The sequence below is a fragment of the Camelus dromedarius genome, chromosome X (assembly GCF_036321535.1).
Source record: "Camelus dromedarius isolate mCamDro1 chromosome X, mCamDro1.pat, whole genome shotgun sequence".
NCBI lineage: Eukaryota > Metazoa > Chordata > Mammalia > Artiodactyla > Camelidae > Camelus > Camelus dromedarius.
Window position 1 is genome coordinate 97,858,341 of NC_087472.1, and position 19,688 is coordinate 97,878,028.

Genomic DNA, 19,688 nt, shown 5'->3' on the forward strand with positions numbered 1-19,688 from the left:
CCTGCCACAGCAGCAAAGTTTAACAAGTAGAATCTTGCAAATAAAGCATAGGATTGTTAATACTAATAACAAGACTTTTAGTAACTAAAATGCCCTGGGAGTGGAGTGTTTGCGGAAAACAAAGATGTACCTGAAAACCCACTTTAATTCACCGTTTGCAGTTTCAAACATTTAAAACTGATTTTCCTCCTTTTTCACCTTCATAAATATGAGTTACTCTTTATCAAAGAAGGCTATAGAGTGCCCTGAAGTCCTCATTGCAAAGGTGCCTATATTTCAGATAGAGATGGAGAGGCGAAAAAGCATGTGAACAATCAACTTAACTGGATCTGACCCAGGACCATTCCCTGGAAGTTGTTTAATTAACTAAATCCTCGATGGCAGTTTGTTTCCCGGCCATTGGCCTCTTTATCTTATGAGCCTAGGCCAAAGCAATTCCCAGCATTTGGGCTCACTAGGTCAAGGTTTATAGTAGGAGAAGGCAATGACACTGCTTTGGAAAAAGACTGTTAGCATTATTTTAGAGCTGAACCTTTTTAAAAAGTCTAATTTGAAAGGAGACAGAGAGGGATTTTCAAGGCAGGGCCACACACTAGATCTCAATGCCTTCTGCCCACCTTGCCCCACTCCAGTAGTCTTTAAGAACATACAGCTGTGAATTTTCAGTCATCAAAGCACTAAACACTGGCTGCTTTTTCACTGGGCAGAATACTATAAATGTTAGACTCTGCAGGGATCATTAAGACTATAAACCAAAAGTCCACAAAAACATGTTTTCTCAGAAAATAATCCTAAACCATTTGGATCCAATTTGATTTATAAGAGAAATGAACATATTCTAAAAAGTGAATATGGGGATTTTTTTCTTGACCCTAAAGGGCTACCATTTGTTTGATATGAACTAAAATTCCCAAGATTTGTTGCACACAGTCCAGCCTGAGAACAATCTGTTGTGGAGTCATTTAAAATCCCTGCTCAGGGAGCACCAGGGATGCCCACAGCAGCTGAGCTGGAAGAGCGCTCAGGAAGGGGAAATAAAAACAACAGGAGTGCATTCCCGGCTGTATCAGCTGCTTCAGACGCCTTCATGTGAAAGATCAAATCGTGCCTTTGTGAATGTTTCGCTTTTCAGATTTCACCCCTCAGACTATGAGGGGGAATATGCTTTTGTTATTTGAAGCAATCAATGACTTTTTCAACTTTCCAGATACGAAGAATCAAACCAGTGTGACACTGTGGATGTCTTATGGGTGTCCTCGTGAGAAGCCAGAGATGGAAGATAGAAAGTGCTGTGGCTGTCAACTGCGTTAGCAGTGGAAAGATGGGAGAAATGCACACACACACTCACCCTGAATCCAATCTATACTGATAGTGGAACCGCTATTTAAATAATCATTCACTGGCTGTCTTCAAGAATTGGAAGCTGCTGTTTCCATGATGAAAGATCTAATTCATAATATCAGTTCACCACATTAAATATGAAAAAATACCAGTCTAGTGCATCAGCCTAAATTAAGCTTTAGTAAATGTTCAGACTTAGATAAATCATCACTCTTGGAACTGAAGAAAAATTCTTTAATATCTGGTCCAGATCAAATTTGAGTTGCTTATCTTATTGTATATGCAAAGTGAGCTAGCACTCATTTCCTTAAGGAGCTCGTGATCTTTTGACATAATATATTGGAACTTGAAACTGTATGATTTACAGAGTTTATTAAGGGTTCTCTGATGCCACATTTTCGGGCATACTCGGAATCTCTCGGTACCACTGCCACCTGGTGCTTACCCTGCCTCCACCACTTCCTTGGCCCATCAACTCCTCTCCCGCCTGCGTGGTTCTGCCATCTGGGATCAGTCAGCTACTTGCCTCAGGAATCCTGGATGCTTTGCCTTGGCCTCTGCCATGCAGCCTGTGGACCAGTCTTTTGCCTGGTGTTTCTGACCCCTCCTACCCTGAAGTAGGATGGGACACCCTCCACAGGGCATGGGATGCAGCATCCTCTTAGACTCCAAAGGATCGGGATGATACAACCTAGAAGTGTGGGGGAGTTCACACTCTTTGGGGTAAACTAACCAGTGGGAAACAGGAGCAGGTGGGGGAGACTGGCACATAAATTCTCCCTCGATCCTCTCTTCCATGAACTGTTTGGAGGCACAGTTTACCCACACAGTTTGTGCACAACATCCACTGACATTCTAAGAGGTCACATCTGCCAAGTGACCTGCTTTGTCTCTTTGGGGCTCATAGCAAAACACTATCACATCACCTCGCATCGCTTCCCCTCCTCCCTGCCTTACCTCCTTTATCCTCTCACTGTCCTGGGTTTGTACCTCTCCAATTTAGTATCAGTACTTCAGCCTTGCCATAGGCTCTTGGGAACCTGAGCTAAGACAGCTCATTAGAAATCATCCCTGCATTTGCAGATGCATGCATTTCTCAGCCAAAGAAAGAGGCAAAGTACATTTCATACATCTTTCTGATGTTTTGAGTCCCCAAAGCAAAAAGAGTCAAGTTATTAACATGTATTTGAAATTTGTATATTTATATGTAATGAGAAAATAATGTCACTCCATTCAAACTCTAAAATGTCAATGAGGACCTAGATATTGACTTGTTATGCCATTGTTCCTAGGGAAGAGCATAAGGTTGATTTTGCCTGATTACTGAAATCCCATGACTACAATAAAATTTATGTGAATTTTGGGGTTACAGAGAATGTGAATGGTACCTTAGCTTTGCCACCTACTTAGCTGTGAGATCTTAATCAAATTACTTAAACTCTGATTTTTTATTCCCTCCTCTGTCATGTGTCACTAATAATACATACTCCATACTGTTGTAAAGCATCTGGTCCTGTGCTTAGAACTCAGAGTGCTCAGTAATTGGTAGCTATACACATTATTACTGCAGCTTTCCAGTTAAGGAAAAAAGAAAAAGTTGGGTTTCTTACTGAACTTTTGGAAGAGCTGTGACGGACCTGAATTACAAAGAGGTGTTTTGCTGACAAGTGGTAGAACGGTCACTCAAACGAGCTTAGACAACAGAGGGGAATTGTTGACTCAGAACACACAGGGAGACAAGAATGGATGGAGCCTCAAACATCAGAGCTCCAGTGCTTTGGTCTGTGCCCTCTTACTCTCCATCTATCAGGCCCACTTCCTTGGCACGTCGGCTCCATTCTCTCCCATTACAGGTGCGCTTCCATGATGTCCACCAGCATGGCCAGGCTTATCCCATGTCAGCTCAGCAACCCCAATGAAAAGAGAGCTTTTCACCAACATCTATGTATCAATCCTTTTGGACACTGATGGCCTCTGCTGGTTTCACAAGGTCACCCCTTGGACCAATCATAGTTATTAAGGTGATGACATACTAGAATTGGCCAAGTCTGATCACCTGTCTGCCCTGGTGGTCAAGGGGACAAAATCTGTTATTTAAAGAAGGGGACTGAGAAAGTTTCCTAGGCATACACATGCACACACACACACACATGCATACACACACACACGTGTGCGCGCACAAGCCACCACACAGGGATCAGCCAACGTTTTCTGTAGAGGGCCAAAGAGCAAATAGTTGGGTTTTTGCAGTCCACGTAAGGTCCCAGTGGCATATTCTTCTTTTGTTTTTTTGTTTGTTTTGTTTTTACAACCATATATAGTTTTCTTAGCTTGCTGACTGTGCAAAAACAAGCCACGAGCCATCGTTTGCCAACCACTCCGCTACAGTATAATGCAAGCAAAGTGAATATGGAGGACCATTCACTGTGGAGCTGGTGATATGCTGGATATATTTATACAGGTCTAAGTGTTTGGACTTTCACAATACTACACTAGTGAGGAAGTACATGGCAGAGCCGGGGAGTAAGGAAACAATTTCTATCCAGCAGTCAACAAATATTTTCTGAGCACATACCACTGAAATTCTAAAGCTCACAGCACACTCATAAATTGAGCATTGCATTTTAAAGACCCCAAGTTACCAATATTTTGTGTATCAGTATGGAATTAGAAGGAGAAGAACAGAATAGATATTCTAGAACTTTAAAGGAGGCAACAGAAAGAACAAAAGAACAAAGGGAGAACCTTTGTACCAGTGTCTACCCTTCTTCCCTGTAAAGTATTCTGAATACTGAATAATGGGAGCAAAGGCAAATTTAAACATTTTCTGCCCTAATGAATTCAGTTCAAAATCTGTTTTAATATTAGGCATCTTTATGAATATTAATGCTGTTGAACATAGGTAACGAGAGAAAAGAATATTCAGCATTCCTCTCCCCACTCCACCTACTAGCTCTGTCATCACTCCTATGCCCTTTTAATGTCATTTTCTATCAGTGAGATGAAGACACTGACATGCTAATGCTATGGGTGTTGCTCAAAATTAAACAAGTACAGCAAAATAAGTCACTTTTTACAAGAATCCACACCGCTTAGTTCCATTTCTGAAGATTTACTTTTTAACATTAGACCAGCGATTCTGAAGGCAGAAGCCTGGAAACTTGCATGGAAAAATTAGATCTTTATTTTCACTAATCACTAACTGAAATTTAGCATTCCTTTGAGTTTTAAACATAGCCAACAGACCACAGTAGTATGAGCAGTACCTGTGATTTTGTCACAAAATCACAGATATTTTCATATCACATCTTCTATGTGTTATATTTTCATCTTCCATCTTACATTAAAGATGTTGCAGATCTCCAAATATCACCTCTGCTCACCACTACTTCAAAATTACAGTAGTTACTAACTCACCACTCGATCAAGTTGTAGGATATGTTAATAAAAACATATTGCCATCAAATTTATTTTTTTTTAATATTTTTACAATGCTACTTCAAGATAATTGATCTCCTTTGTAATTCTGTGTTTTCCTGAGAGGTGTTCCACAGGCCTCAACTTCCTACAAAAGACATGATGGCATAAAAATGTTTCAAACCTGCTGCTTTAGACAAAGTTGACTCTTCCCTACAACTTGAAATATATTCTTGTTGTGTTTTTCTCAGCTTCACGCTCTCCTGATTGTCCCTCTATCTCACTGGCAATCTCCTCCGCTGGTTTCTCCTCTTCCCCTTGACTTCGATATTGGATTGGTCCATGGCTCACTCCCAGGTCCCTTTCTGTATCTGAACTCAAGCTGAGAGACCTCATCCCATCCATGGCTTTCAAGATCATTGATAAGCTGATGATCCACGATCTCCATCTTCAGCCTATTGTATCCAATCCTGACATCTCCACTTGAAGATCTGATAGGAATGTCATGCTGAACATGGGCATAACACAACTTTTGACCACCCCACCACTAACAAAACCTCTGCTCCCCCAGTTTCCCCATCTCAGTAAATGGAATCATCTCCTAAACCAATTGCTCAAAACATATCTTTGATTCCTTTTTTTCCCTCTCATGCTCCATATTCAATCCATCAGCAAATTTTTATCAACTCAACCTTCAAAACACATCCTCAGTTTGTTGACTTCTCTCCTGCACACCTGCTACCACTCTAGTTGTAGCTCCATTTATCACCCGAATTAGACTGTGGCTTCCTGTCTCATCTCCCTATCTCCACTCTTTCCCTCTAACAATTAGTTTTGTACACAGTAATAAGAATTATTGTAAAATTATGGAATATTTCTGATACGCAAACAGGAAAAAGGATTAATACATTTATACTTACCACTCAGGAAAATTTTTTATAATAATCAGATCATTGTCATGTCTCTGCCTAAAATGATGTAATTGCTATCCATTGTATTTAGAATTAATTAACAACTCTTTACCATGACTTACAAGACCCTATTATGATCTAGTCCTTGCCCATATCTATAACCTTCCCCTCCCACAACAGTCAGTCACAGTGACCTCACTGCGGTTCCTCAAAGCCACTGAGCTGACTCTCACCTCAGAAGCTTTGCATTAACTACTCCATCTGCCTACAGTTCTCTTCCACCAGATCTTTGCATGGCTGGTTCTTTCTGGCCCCAGCTTAAAACCTCATGAAAAGACCTTCACTGTTCATCCAACCTAAGGAATTCACCTGCTAATCCCTATCACATCACTATTTTCTCTTCGTCATTATATTTTAAATTGTTATTTTTGTTTATTCCTTATTTGCCTATTTATTTCTATAAACACACACGCACGAGTATGCACTCTATGAGACGTGGGATGTTGTCAGACTTGTATACTCTTTTAACTCCAGTACCTATTAGATGCTCAATAAATGTTTGGAGAAGAAAGGAAGGTGGTGGGGAGAGAGAGAGAGGAAGAAAGTGAGGACAGGAAGGAGGACGAAAGTGAGAAAAGAGGAAAAGGAAGGAATTTAACATTTTTAAGTACTCCATCTAAAAACCTGTCACAGAATGATTTCAAGCAGCATCTCAATAGACATTTCTAGAGATGAAATTATTCACACCACCCAGTAACTTAAAAAAAAAAGTGTCATGCTCTGATCTTAAGGAAAAGAGACAATCATAAAAGATGATGAAGGCTGAACCATCACTGGTACAGCTCAAGAGGCCTAATTGCAAAGTATGTGGCTGCCCACTCATCCTGCGACAATGCCAAGTTCACCATGAAGAGCACAGTGTGGTCACTCAACCAGAGAACGGTGCACTGCCTTTCCGCCCAGATGAGCTGATCATCTCCCAGAGAAAAATCAGCATTAACAAGAAAATGTTTAACTGAGACAGAACACAGAACTAACTCCTACAGGTGAGAATCTAAGGTGATCCTCTCAAGTTTTCAATGTTAATCATTGATGGACTTGGTCACCAAACCTCAGAGTAAGGTGCTTCAGTCTACACCATCAGTTAGGCTTCCTATTCTAATTCTCCACATGAAGAGGCCTGCTTTAGAAAGCCTGGGTGGATTCAGAAGTGCTCAGGTTGAGATGTTCTTTCTAGGCGCTCCCAGCCTGGGCCTCACATCCTGACTGGAGAAGCATCTTTCGGATACCTATTACATGCTAGTCACTGAACCACATGCTGGAGACTCAAAGATCCTGACTTCACCAATTACTCACAGTGTGTCTTAAGGAAAGAAACTTACCACCTCTGACCTCAAATTCCTACCTGTAAAATGGGAACAATGATAGGACTTCCAAGCTCACTTGGGTCATTGGAAGAAGTCATTTCCTTGCAGCTGTGGGACACCTTGCAGCTGGCTTCTTCAAAGCTACCAAGGAGTCTCTAGAGTAAGCTGCTAGCAAGAAAGTTTATATAATGTAACCTAATCATGGGACTGACATCCCATCATGTTTGCCATAGTCCATTGATGAAAACAAGTTACCAATCCCAAAATCAAGGTGGGGAATAATACAAGAGTATAAACACCAGGAGATGGGGATCACGGGGGCCACCTTGAAGTCTGTCCACCACAGTTAGGGATAAAGCCAAGCATTTCCAACAGAGTATGAGAAATGCTCTAATGGTCAATTACAGAATGCTGCGCACAGAACTTTTACTGGGTAAGTCGTGGTGGTGGTAGTGGTTCAAGACTTACTGGAGGAAGAACCATAAGCTGAGACAAGGAGGACATGTCCGAGTTTGCCATGTAGGTACTGGGAAGGGTATGTGTTCCAGACAGAGAGCCCGATGGAATGAAAACACTATAAATAAAAATTAATGCATATGACCAACCACGTTTCATTTTATTTTGTATTCTATGAACTGCTAACATGTTACCAGGTGAAAGTTCTCCATCATAGGCACAAGGTCACACCCAGTAAGTTTAAATACTTTCTTAAATTAATATCTAAAGGAAAAATCTTTTCAAATTTGCTCCTCACTCTTAGAGGGAAATGCTTACAGTGTTCTCAAAGAAAAGATTTCCAGTTTATGAGTTCCCATCACTATTTAAAATAGTGACTGACTCCTAAGGTTTTAGTGTATCCTTGGTCTTGAACAAACCTAGCTCAGATCCCAGCTCTTTGCCAATCTCTAAAGTAATTATCTTCTGAAAAGAAAGGCCCATGGGTGGGAAAGCACCAGCTGTTGAACGCTTAATACTACATGCCAAGTGAACGGCCAGTTGCCCAAATAAAATAGGTATCTAAGCCAGGTGGGATTGTTTATTCTAATTTGCTTATTCAAATTGGAATGTAGCCAGTTAGTTTTGTAAAAGGCGCTTGCAAAATAATAAACTGGTATTGACTGCTAGACAGTATCCTCCTCTGTGATGTCTATACTGAACCTCCACTTCAAAAAGACCCCTGAACTTTGCCCTCTGCTTAATTTCTAATGGTGCTCAGATTTCTCAGCCATATTTAACATCAACTCCAGAAAAGTCCATGAAATGGGGCTTGAGAGCAGAGCTTACTGTGATAGATTATAGTTAAAGCAAAATCTTTATTGAATTACTTTCAAAGAATAAGTTCTAGTAGTCACACTCCCTCTATGCCTAAGTGTGTCCATAAGAATGCCTTCTGGTATGAGAAACAGAAGTCCTCATGTAAATGAGCTAAAGCACTAAAGAAGATTTAGAGGCTAATGTAACTGCTAAGTCCACAGATAGTGGTGGTTTCAGATACAGTTTGATCATGCCTTCTGGCTCCACTTCCCTCCTAAACTCTAGGCAATTTTCTCAGCTCTTTTAAAGGCGGATTCCCAAGAGTGACTGTGAGTAGCAATTTACATCCAAGAGGAGAGGATTCCTTCAACCATTCAGTGAAAACCCTGACCACTGAGCCAAGAAAGCCACATTCAAACCAGTCCCTGTGGCCAGGGGTCATCATTTGTTAAATGATTCAGTTGTGTGATTTCACAAGGCAGTGTGGTTGTGTATGTCTTTATCTGTGAGGCCAGTGTGAGGAATTGAGTCCCCTAGCCAGTGTATGGGTCTTACAGGCTGCCCAGCACCTGCAGCTCAACAGAGCTGTCTCTTCTCTAGATTGTGTTCATACTATAGACAGATTTATGAATACAGGCATGCCTGAAGGTCTACTGAGATGCACAGGGAATGTCAAGGGCCCACTCTTTGAGGTTTGATAATGTACCACAATGGAAGCACTCAGAGCTATTCCCAAGCGCCCCAAATCAAAACATCAAGACGTTCGGCACGCTGCAGAATTCCACTGTCTCATGCCCCATAACCAAACTTACTTGAAAATCAATCTCATAGCAAATCTAGGACAGGGGAAATGACCCCAGCTGCACCAGCAGCCTCTCCCTGACCAGCTTATACAATAATCTTAGAATTGTATTTAATCATGGCATTTCAAGAGTCCTTTTCAAAGTACTCTTTTTGCTCCTCCAATTTTCTAGGCCTTCACATCTCTCAAGATATCAAACATGATGTTTTTAGGAGCCAACCAAGTTATACATAATGCATTTTTATGTTCCTAAATTAACAAAGTGACTTTAGATCTGTGAAGGGTGTTAAAAATTATATAAGCCATGTAAGTATTTTTATTTGTTCAAACATTTCCAGTTTCCTTCAGGGCTTAAAAGTTTCTGAGAACTTTATATTTCTAAGTAGGCCCAGCTTGTTATGTATGGGGAAAAAGGTACTCTAAAAACATGGCCATTTTTTTTTTCTTAAGGGCCTCATGGCCAGCTTTTTTTTTTTTTTTTTTTTTTTTTTTTTTTTTTGCATTTTCTAGAATGCCAACCAGTCATTTTGGGCATATCTATCCCCAAACGATAGAGTATATAGACAGCTTGCTTCTTTCTAATCAGCATTCATGAGGTCGAGTGGACCATGAGATAAGGATTTGAGTGCAGGTAGTTTATTTGCAAGGTGATCCCAGAAAACACCAGTAAAGAAGGGAAGTTAGATGGGAAAAGAAAGCAACCAATTCAGGATGTGCTGTCAGGGAGCAGGTGTCTACCGTCTGCTTTTGTGGCTTAATCCTGCTGGGGACCCCTGGGAGAGAGAGTGTAGAATAAGCTTCAGTGTTATCTCATCTGAAGGGCAAGTAGCTGGGATATTTATTCTTCAAATCCTTTCCATCACTGGTGGGGGGACTGGTCCCAAGGGGGCATTAGCTCTTGGATATTTCTGGCCTTCCCAGACAAAGGTCAAGACAAAGGCCATAAGCAGAGAGCTGCTCAATGCCTGCAGAAGGATGCTAATAGTACACACTGGTCCTGGGAGTGCAGACAGTATGGGCGGGGCACCAGCATATTTGCAGCAATGCCTAAGGGTACAGGGTTAATATGGAGATACTTCTTGGTACCAATCGTAAGTATCACTGGTTGTTACTTTAAAAAGGAAACATTGCATTCAAGAAATTCCTATTTCTTGAGGTTAACCGGTATCATTTCACTTACATCTCAAGGCATCGTTGCAGAGTGAAAAGCGCCCTGAACTGGGGATGAGCAGAGCTAGGATCTGGCCCAGACTCTGTGGCCTCATATGCAGTGATTCTTGACTCTGGACCTCAGTTTCTTCAACGTAAATTGAAGCCTTAAGCTAATGATAATAGAAAACTCAGATCTGGCCTTATTACATGCCAGGCACCATTCTGAGTGCTTTAGGGATGTTAACTCATATTAACCCTCAAGACATTCAATGAGATGAGGACTGTTATTATTATCTTCATTTTACAGAGAAGAAAACAGACACAATGTGCTTAAGTAACTCGAATGAGGTCACGTTGGCAGTAAGTGGTAGAACCGGGATTGGAACCCAAATTATCTGGCTACAAAATCAGGACCCTTAACCCCAACTAGGCTTCCTCTTAATGTAGTCATCTCTAAGCCCCCCTCATTACTAGTGATCTGTAATCTTTGACCTCTGATAAAACCAGGCAGGAGAGTAGTATATTCCTTTGCCGTATGTTTTGACTTCCTTTGCCTGACACAGGCTGACTTGTGTCTTCCCTCTCATGGCATAATTTACAAGATACATTTATAGCAGCTAGCAATAACCGGAAAACATCATGTACCTAGTAGGTCCTAATATATCCTGTCTGGAAATGGCAATCCATGTCTGCATCAGGAAGAGATGTGATTTAAATCCTTAAGAAAATGAATTGTCATATCTTTCCAATACCCTTGCAAATATTTCACCAACTATGGAAGCTTTAGACCATCAAAAACTGATCTTCTGCCAGTTTTATTACTAGAATATATCCTTTCAGAATGTAACCTACATTTGTTCAAGTAAGATGCCAATAAACCAGTCATCATCAGTCTGACTAGGATTTTCAGTTTCCACTGGAGAGCAGTCGTATATATCAGCTCAAGGTAATCAGGCCAGTTTCCATCATCTCTAAAAGTCTGGTCCAAAAATTTCTTAGAATATCACTTTCAGATGTCTGAAAACTTCCCTCTGAACTCATATTATTATGGTGAAAGTTATTTAATTCATTTATAAAACGTATGCTGATTTCCTACTACATACAGCCCACTATGCTAGGAATTGAGATTTGAGGATAGTGACATCCATTGCTGTCTCTGCCCTTTATGATGCTTCAAATACAGAAGGCGAGAGGGATACAGGACAACAATACTGGAAAGTGAATGACATGTAGCAAGCGAGACTCTAAGTGTAAGGTGAATATGGAACTGGACATCCTCAAAGATCTAAATTACTGAAATGGTGTCTGGTGCTTATGACTGAAGATCTTCATTCATTCATTCACCAAATAATTACTGAGCACCTATTATTATGTGCCAGGAATTTTGCTGTAAAGAAGATGTTTGCAATCAAGAAGACAGCTATGGATTTTGCTTTCATGCAGTTTACAGTTTAATTGGGTGATTGACAGATGAATTAACAACTGTTCCACCTCTGGCAGGTGCCACAAGTCCCTTACCATCGTAACCTTCCAGGAGCCAATTCTAACTCCTCAAACATCCAACCTAGATGATTTTCTTCACTTTGTGCCTTAACTGGTTTCCCCCTTCAGGTCAAGGAGGGTTCAAATGATGTGTTTTTAAAAGAAAGAGAAAAGGTCATCCTTTTTGCTGTAAAATTCTCTGGCTGGAGCCAAAGGATTCCCAAGCACCAAAAGAAGAGGCACATGGAGAGGGAACATAGCTAGGCAGAGTGGAACGACTATGGAATTCTCTACACAGTGAAGGGATGAGGTTAAGGGAAGAGGTTTAATGAGCAGTCATGCCATTAAACACCAGAAGAGATGACAGGCACCCACCTAACCTGGCTTCTCTGGGCACCCCTTGTGCCCCCTACACAGATCACATCCTCTTTTGAGCCTCTGAAGGCAAATTTGCCATTTGACGTGTTTTTTATTTTTTTCTGTTATCTAATAGAAACAAAAGAAAACAAAACAAAATTCCTAAGGAGGGTAGGAAGTGAGAGAAGGATGGACCACTGACGCTGTAAAATCCAAGTGATGGCCTTTATAAAGTGCAACACAACGGCAAAGTGAAATATGCCTTTGACATTCTTTAAACCTTCCGGACATTCTGGCCACCCTTCCGAGCAAGAATCCTTTTGGTTCCCTTACTAACTTTACACTTAGATTTCTCACTATAAACAGCAACTAAGGATGTGACTCTGGCTATGATAACATATGACTCAAGCACACCCCTTGGGCACATACTGTGGTCTCTTATCAGATGACCTGCCTGACTTTGACACCCTTCTCTACTTCAGGAAATTTTGTAAGATGGAGTTTTACGTGTAACCAGTCCTAATTCCCTTTATCCCCAAAGGCTCCCAAGCCAGCAATCTTGGAATGATCCATGCCTTGCGATTCTCACATTTCCCTTATCTCTGAGACTACTTCTCATGTTTGATTTGATGCCACTCGAAAAATATTCACCCCTTGACCTGCAATAGAACTGAAATCCCCATATATATCCTGACCTCTTCTTGCATCAACCCTTTGTCATACCACCTCCTAATACCTTTCTAAATCCCTCCTGAACATGAGAATTCTGTTCCTTATAGCCGCCCCAAACTCACTCATCTCAACTTTAGCTATTCTAATCATTTTGTTTAACTCCAGTTTTTGAAAATTCAGCATGTGTTGCTTCTTGCAGCTCAGTTTATAGCCAAGGGCTTCATCCTACTTATGTCAGGTTTCCACTGTAAAATTTAATTGGAAAATTGAGGCAAAGATAGGTAATCCAGGGAAGAGCTTAAAGATAAAAATAAAAAACTGAAATGGTTTTACCATCAATATTGGCTACTCTCCCATCATCTATCTACATCTTGCTTTGAAATAGAAGGGAAAATGAATGAAGACCAAGGAAAAGATCAGGGTAAGAAAAGGGGTAAGTCGGAAGACACTCAGAATCAAATCTGGCTAAAAAAGAACCAAACTTTGCCCCCTCCCCTACTTTCCCACAACCCCTTATCAAGTATTACTTCACAGTGGACTTTTGTTGAAAGGTGCCTTGCAAAGAGTTTTGGAAAGAGCGTGAACACTGGGAACAGATGAACTTGGACTCTAATCCCAACTCTATCATTTGTTTGCTGTATGACCTTGTGCAAGTTACTTATCCTCTCGAAATTGTTTTCCCATCTACAGAATGAGGGTAATAGTCCTTCCTTATAGGATTGTTGTGAGAATTAAATGAGATGACTTATAAAAAGCATCTGTCAGGGGAACACACATTATATCTGGTCGCTCCCTTCCATTACCTTTAACTGAATGATTCAAAGAATTCTGTTTCAACATTGATTGATTCTACATTCCACTGAGATGCCAAATCGCAAACCCAGCAAGACAACAGCAGAGACTTCTAATATTTCCCCAAGATTTCCACAAGGAGTTAGTAATCTAGGTGGACTAAACTTCATTCAGGCAGGCTACACAGTTTTCGTGCCTTTTAGATAGCAATCCTCAAGCCTACAGTATCTTCAGACTGACCTGGTTTGCATACTACATATATATTTCAGAAGGATGGGTTCTAGAAATCTGTTTGTGACAAATTTCTAGGTAGTTCTGACATTCATCCAAGTTTGAGAGCCTTGCCTCTTTAAAAGATGCTTCACTACTACAGTTTCATTTATAAACCAAGTCACATCCTCCCAACTATGTTAAAAAGTCCAGGGAGATACTACTTGTCTGACCACTAATAAATATGTCATTGCTCAACATCATTGTTTTCTGGAGGTTCCACTCTATGTGAATTAACTTTTTGAATTTTTGTTCAATTCTTAAGGTAATTTCGCAGGTCTTGAATGCCAGTGGCCTGAAGACAATTATTATAAATAAACTAAAAATAAAATGTAGTCGAATTTGCAGAAGTCTGCCAATGGCCGAACTAAATCTATAAATGGGAGAATAATTTACAACTAACATGAACAAATGATGGATCAGTAACTGTATTAAAGCCACCCGTGCCAAAACCTTTAGCCAGATCTCCAGCCTATGTAATCTGCCCAAGTCCCTGAAGCCCTTCCCTCCAGAATGGATGGATCCTATCTCATATGCAAGGTGTTCCAAAGCAAAACATCAGACAGTGCACTGTACCCTGGGAATGTCACCTGGGATACTTTGGCCAGGCAAGCTGAAAGTATTCAAGGGGGAAAGTAATAAAAGAATACTTAGTACATTAGTGGACATCACAAGTTCTGATTTTAAAAGATGTGTTCTCAAACAAAATATGTTTAAGAAAAGGTATTTTAATTTTTCTTCATTTGGGCATAAAAAAATCTCTACAAGCTTCACTCACTCATCCATATATGTCACTGAACCAGCGTTTACTGATGATACGTTATTTTCTAGGGTTTGCTGTTGCAGACGCTCTAGATGCCCCTGCCCACCCTCTGCTTAGCTCTCATCACACCCTTTCACACCAGTGGCTTTTTTGGCAACCCCCTGATTTTCCACCTAAGGGTATTCTGGAACTAAGTTAAAAGTACAGCACAGGTCCAAATACCAGGAGCTAAGACCTCTCAGTCAATAAAGGATGGGGGTTGGCGGAGAAACATCCCAGTGTCCTCACCTTGGAGTGAGACACGTCTGACGAGAGTTCTGTACAGCTTCCCAAAAGTCCCCAGTGAGATCAGCCCCAGGTGCCGTGCCCTGGAGACTCAAACACAGTTTGCGAGACAGACCCAAGCCAGCTGGTAAGTGCTGTACGGTAATAGAAAATATATCCAGATAGCACAGGAGGAACGACTCTCCATGCACGTTAAGGAAGGCTTCACAGATGAGGTCAACATTTTAGTTGTCGAAAGTATGTGCAGAAGCTCAACATCTATCTAAGAAGAGAAAGGGCATTTCAGACCATGAGAGCAGCATGCAAAAAGCACCGTATCCCCCCACCTACCCTACCATTTCTTACACGCACGTATGCAAGATCCCTGCGCGATTCTGTATACTTGGAGAGCAGAGCACACTGGGAAGAAATGCAGATTAAAGTAGAAAAGGAATTCATTGTTTGGTAGCGGATGTCCCGATGCACCTTTCCTCCCGTAACTAGTCTCTCGGGTAGTCTTCTCCCACACTGAATCTGGACCAGCCTTAGGACTCCTCTGCAGTCAACAAAATGCAGCAGAAGTAAGCTCTGTGGCTCTGGGCCTCAGGTTGGAGGAGACCTGATTGCTGCTGTCCTACACGTTATGGAGCCCCGAGCTACCACGTAAGAAGCCCGGCCACCCCGCTGGAGACGTCACGAAGAGGGGCCAAGTGGGGAGGAGGGACCCTAGAGTCCTAGGTTCCCCTCTCAACACAGCTGCCCCAGCCGAAGCGCCGGAGCTCCGAGTTCAGTCACCTGTTTATACCAGCCTCAGATGCCATCTTGAGGGATCCCAAGAGAAACTAGCCCACAGAACTGTGAGAAATAAAAGTTTGTTTTAAGCAACTGTTTTCAGTTGATTTGTTCTGCAGCAACAGAGAACCAAAATGTGAAGGGTCTTAAAAGCCACAATGAGCGGCCCGCATGTAATTCGAGACAAAAGACATTAACAAACTGATTGGAGGTCGATGAAATCGTTTTGGAGAGAAAGGTCTGAAGGAGGAGCCACCATTTATCATCAAGGGTCCACTATGTTCCAGATATTTTTTAACTCTTATCTTATTTAATTATCACAAAACATTATGAGGTAGGCACTGTTATCCACAATTTGTAGGTACAGAATTGAGAATCAGAGTTTGACAAGCTCACCCCAGGTCACAGCGTTAGAGCTGAGACTAAGCCCAGGACTCTGTGATTCCAAAAGCCTTGTTCTTTTCATGACTACACCATGATGCTGAGAGACAGAGACAGAGACAGCGTGGTAGGAAAGGCTGTATTTGAGACACACTTGTGAGGCAGAATTCACAAATATGGTGAATGACTGGGATGTATCTTGGTCATGGAGAGCATTCAGCAATGATACTGCCTTCTATCTCAAGTGACAGGTTATTATAAAAAGTGCATGGTTACACATTGTAGAATTAAAAGTGAAGAATCAGGTAAAAAGTAACTCATTCGACATGCAAAGGAATAAGATAAATATGAGGCCATTCAGGGTTTTGCATTTGGACAGTGCTTTGCAGAACTGATGATAATATATATAAAGAAGATCTAGGAAAGTAAGAAATTCCAAACCACTGCACATAGAAAGGACTCAAAATATTTCTAACTCAGCCCTCCAGGTTTCAGGTCAGAGGCTGCCTTACTTTAAGCCCTCTGAGGTTTTTATACCAGGGCTGGGAGAACTTACTTAAATCAAGAGCCACTGAAAGAAAATATTTCTCTCATTCATTGTCCAAAGGGCAGGTTTTTTACTTTATCAGAATTAGAAAGGAAGAGTTCAGCAAAATATTTTTAAGAAATATAGCAACACCATAAAAATTTTATATTAATACCATTTTTCAAGAACTGAAAATTTTTTTAAGAAGATATAAAAGTGAAAACTGTATTCACCAGAAAAAAAATGCTATCCACACATTGATCCATTCTGAAGCACCAGAGGTAGGAGACAGAATATTCCTGTGAGGGCCATGGACACTCAGAAAAGAAAAGAAAAAGAAAAAAAAAAAAAGGAAAAGAAAAACTCAGTCAAAGCTCCCATAGGAAACAGTAACTTTATTTTTATTGTGTTTTAGAGCAAGAGAAAGGTTAAGTGTTCTCTGCTTTAAAAATTAACAAAAGGGAGCACAAAATACTATCTAACGTGAAATTTTATCTTTGTTTTATTTATACTAAAATTATTTCTCTCTTGAATCTGTGCAATGAATACAGAAAATAAAGAAACTAAGTGAACCAGGCCTTGCTGATTCTATAGTCCATGGGCTCCCCAATACACCAGGCTGCCTATTACAGAATCAAAAGGATGTCCTTCCCTAGAACACAGCTCCTAGAAAAGGAGATGTGAAAAAACATTTTCCAAGGGAACATTATGCTCCAGAGTGAGCTTACTATCCCCCCAAACACACCACCCTGTTAGTATGGTGGGATGGACTGAATTTTCCAAAGGGGGTCACAATAATGTCGGTATGACTTCCAAGGGTAGATCAGAAGAAGCCTTGCAGTTTCTTCCTTGGGCTTTTGAATGCTCAGTCTCCAGGTGCTCCCTTTTTGGATGCTCTCTTAGGAACCCAGTCACCATTCTGTAAGAAGCCCAAGCCACATGGAGAAGCCACGTGCAGGTGCTCTGGTCAACAATCCTTCGGAGCCCAGCCGCTGTGTCCATCCCAGACATGGGAGGGGAGAAGCCCCTAGATGACTCCAGCCAGCAGCTCTCAAGCCACCCTAGCCAACTGGGTCTTCCCAGATGAGGACCAGACACTGTAGAACAAAAATAGTCCCTCCCCATCATGCCCTGCTCCAATTCCTGACCCACAAAAAAAGCTGTTGTTTTCCACCACTAAGTGTTGGGTGGTTTGTTATATGGCAAAAAAGAACCAAACTATACGCACTTGGCAAACACTCTTCCCTCTTCCCTGCCTCGCTGCCTCCCATCTTCACGTATCATTTTACCCACCATCTTCCCTAGGAAGCATCTATCAGCCACCCTCCAGCTGCCGACAAAAGTGAAAACAATGGGCTTGTAATGCTTATACAATTTTAAAACAAGTCTCTCTCTCCTTCCCTTTCTACTCAGATTGCCTTTTATGGATCAATTCTGGAGGCACCAACTCTTCCCACACCCACTCATACAGAGGACACCTCACACTGTATCTGTTCAACAGTTGGCTTCTCCCAACAGACTGGTGTTCTCTGAGTGTTGAATGGTATCTGGTTTACTTCCCAGAGTCTAGTATAGTATATGATACAGAATAGCTACTCCATATGTATTTAGTGAATGAATGAGTGAAGGAATGAATGGATCTACACATGGCACCAGCCCTCCAACTAGCACACTAAGGCAGGGCACAAGCAGAGGCACAGCTGACCTAAGGGAACCTGCAAAGACTAAGTGTCCATGAGCCTGATCCCTCCCTCCATAGCTGGGAGGACTTTAGGAATATACTTTTCAAAACTCAAAAAGAACAAAAATACTAGCTCACAATAGCACTCATTACTAAGTGTTGTACACAAATTTACCCATTTACTGTTCACAACTTTAGAAGGCAGTTATTAACTCCACTTTAAAAATTAGAAAAACAGACATAAAGAGATTGAACAACTTGCCCAACATCATAGTAGGAGATTTACTCCCCCCAAGACCAGAAAATCTGCTCAGCTGACAGCACTAGCATCAACGAAAATTCTAGATGTATAGCAGCCAAAAAGGAACCATAACCCATGGCTATCCACTACCCTTCCATCTTCCTACCCCTCAACACAAGATGCAAAAAGAAAAATAAAAAAGACAATGAAGCCTTAAAAAAAGAACATCCAAAAGAATCTGCAATACCATATTGACTCCTACCACTTATAATGAACACAAGATCCCATCGACAGTAGAAAGTTTTGAAGAAAAACATAAAAACCAAAGTCAAGAAGCACAGTTAATAAAACACTAGCTAGTCATAGTTCTAACATGGATTTTAACTGTAAATAATATAAAAAATGATATGTGCCCAGCAATTTGAAGAATCATGACTAACAAATGACAAATTCACCCCTGAATCAAAATAACGAATCTCACATTGATCTTACCCCAGCCAACATTTCAGCTTGATGAAACTTTTGCCTGGTTCTGCCAATTTACATTACGCTCTGGGAACTTCTGGTTTCCATTCTGGCACGTAAAGCATCCGGAAGCCATCATGCCCATCCACACAACAAGAAAAAAAAAAAAGTTTAGTAAAGTGAAAACAAAGAGCTGCAGTCAGAGGGCAAACTGCTGCCCCCACCACTGCAGAGGGAGATGCGCAAACAGAAAATTAGCTCACCAGAGCAGAACGTCCCAGGGAACCAGTCTAGCAGAGGAAAACCTAAACTGTAAATGATGAATTGCTAGAGGCTCAGTGTGGACAAGTCTGAGAGTTTAAACAGTGCAAGGGGCCCAGTCTCATGGCGGCTCCCACACTTTTGTGAGTTTTACCTCCAGGAGGCCTACCAGGTCCTCATGGTGAAAACAGGAGAAAAACCTGGCAGCAAGACGAGGGGGAAAGTAGCCGTTCTGACATACACCGGAGCACTGTGCTCTTCAGGCCTGCCCTCAAAAGCAACGATTTCACCAGAAATCATTTTACCCGTGTCTAACCGGCTTCAGGGGAGTCAGGGACAGAAAGCACCAACTCTAGCCTCCTCTGGCCTTCCTATCTCACCTAAAGGGTTGGGGGTGAGTGTGGATAAATGAGATGGACCAGTAAAGTTCACAGTCGAGGGGAACAGGCTTACTAAGAGGCCAAGACCTAATCATAGGACTAGGATGTGTCCCCTCC

The 19,688-nt window shown here is 41.4% G+C and overlaps 1 long non-coding RNA gene across 2 annotated transcripts in view; it reads right to left on the reverse strand.

Moving 5' to 3' along the window:
- The window catches only part of LOC116150788 (uncharacterized), a 48,320-nt gene extending 29,254 nt beyond the window's left edge, over positions 1-19,066 (reverse strand). For both annotated transcript variants that reach the window (XR_010379539.1, XR_010379538.1), the window contains exon 1: positions 18,958-19,066. This is a non-coding gene — a long non-coding RNA (uncharacterized LOC116150788). The remainder of the gene's footprint in view (positions 1-18,957) is intronic.
- Between the last annotated feature and the right edge of the window lie 622 nt (positions 19,067-19,688).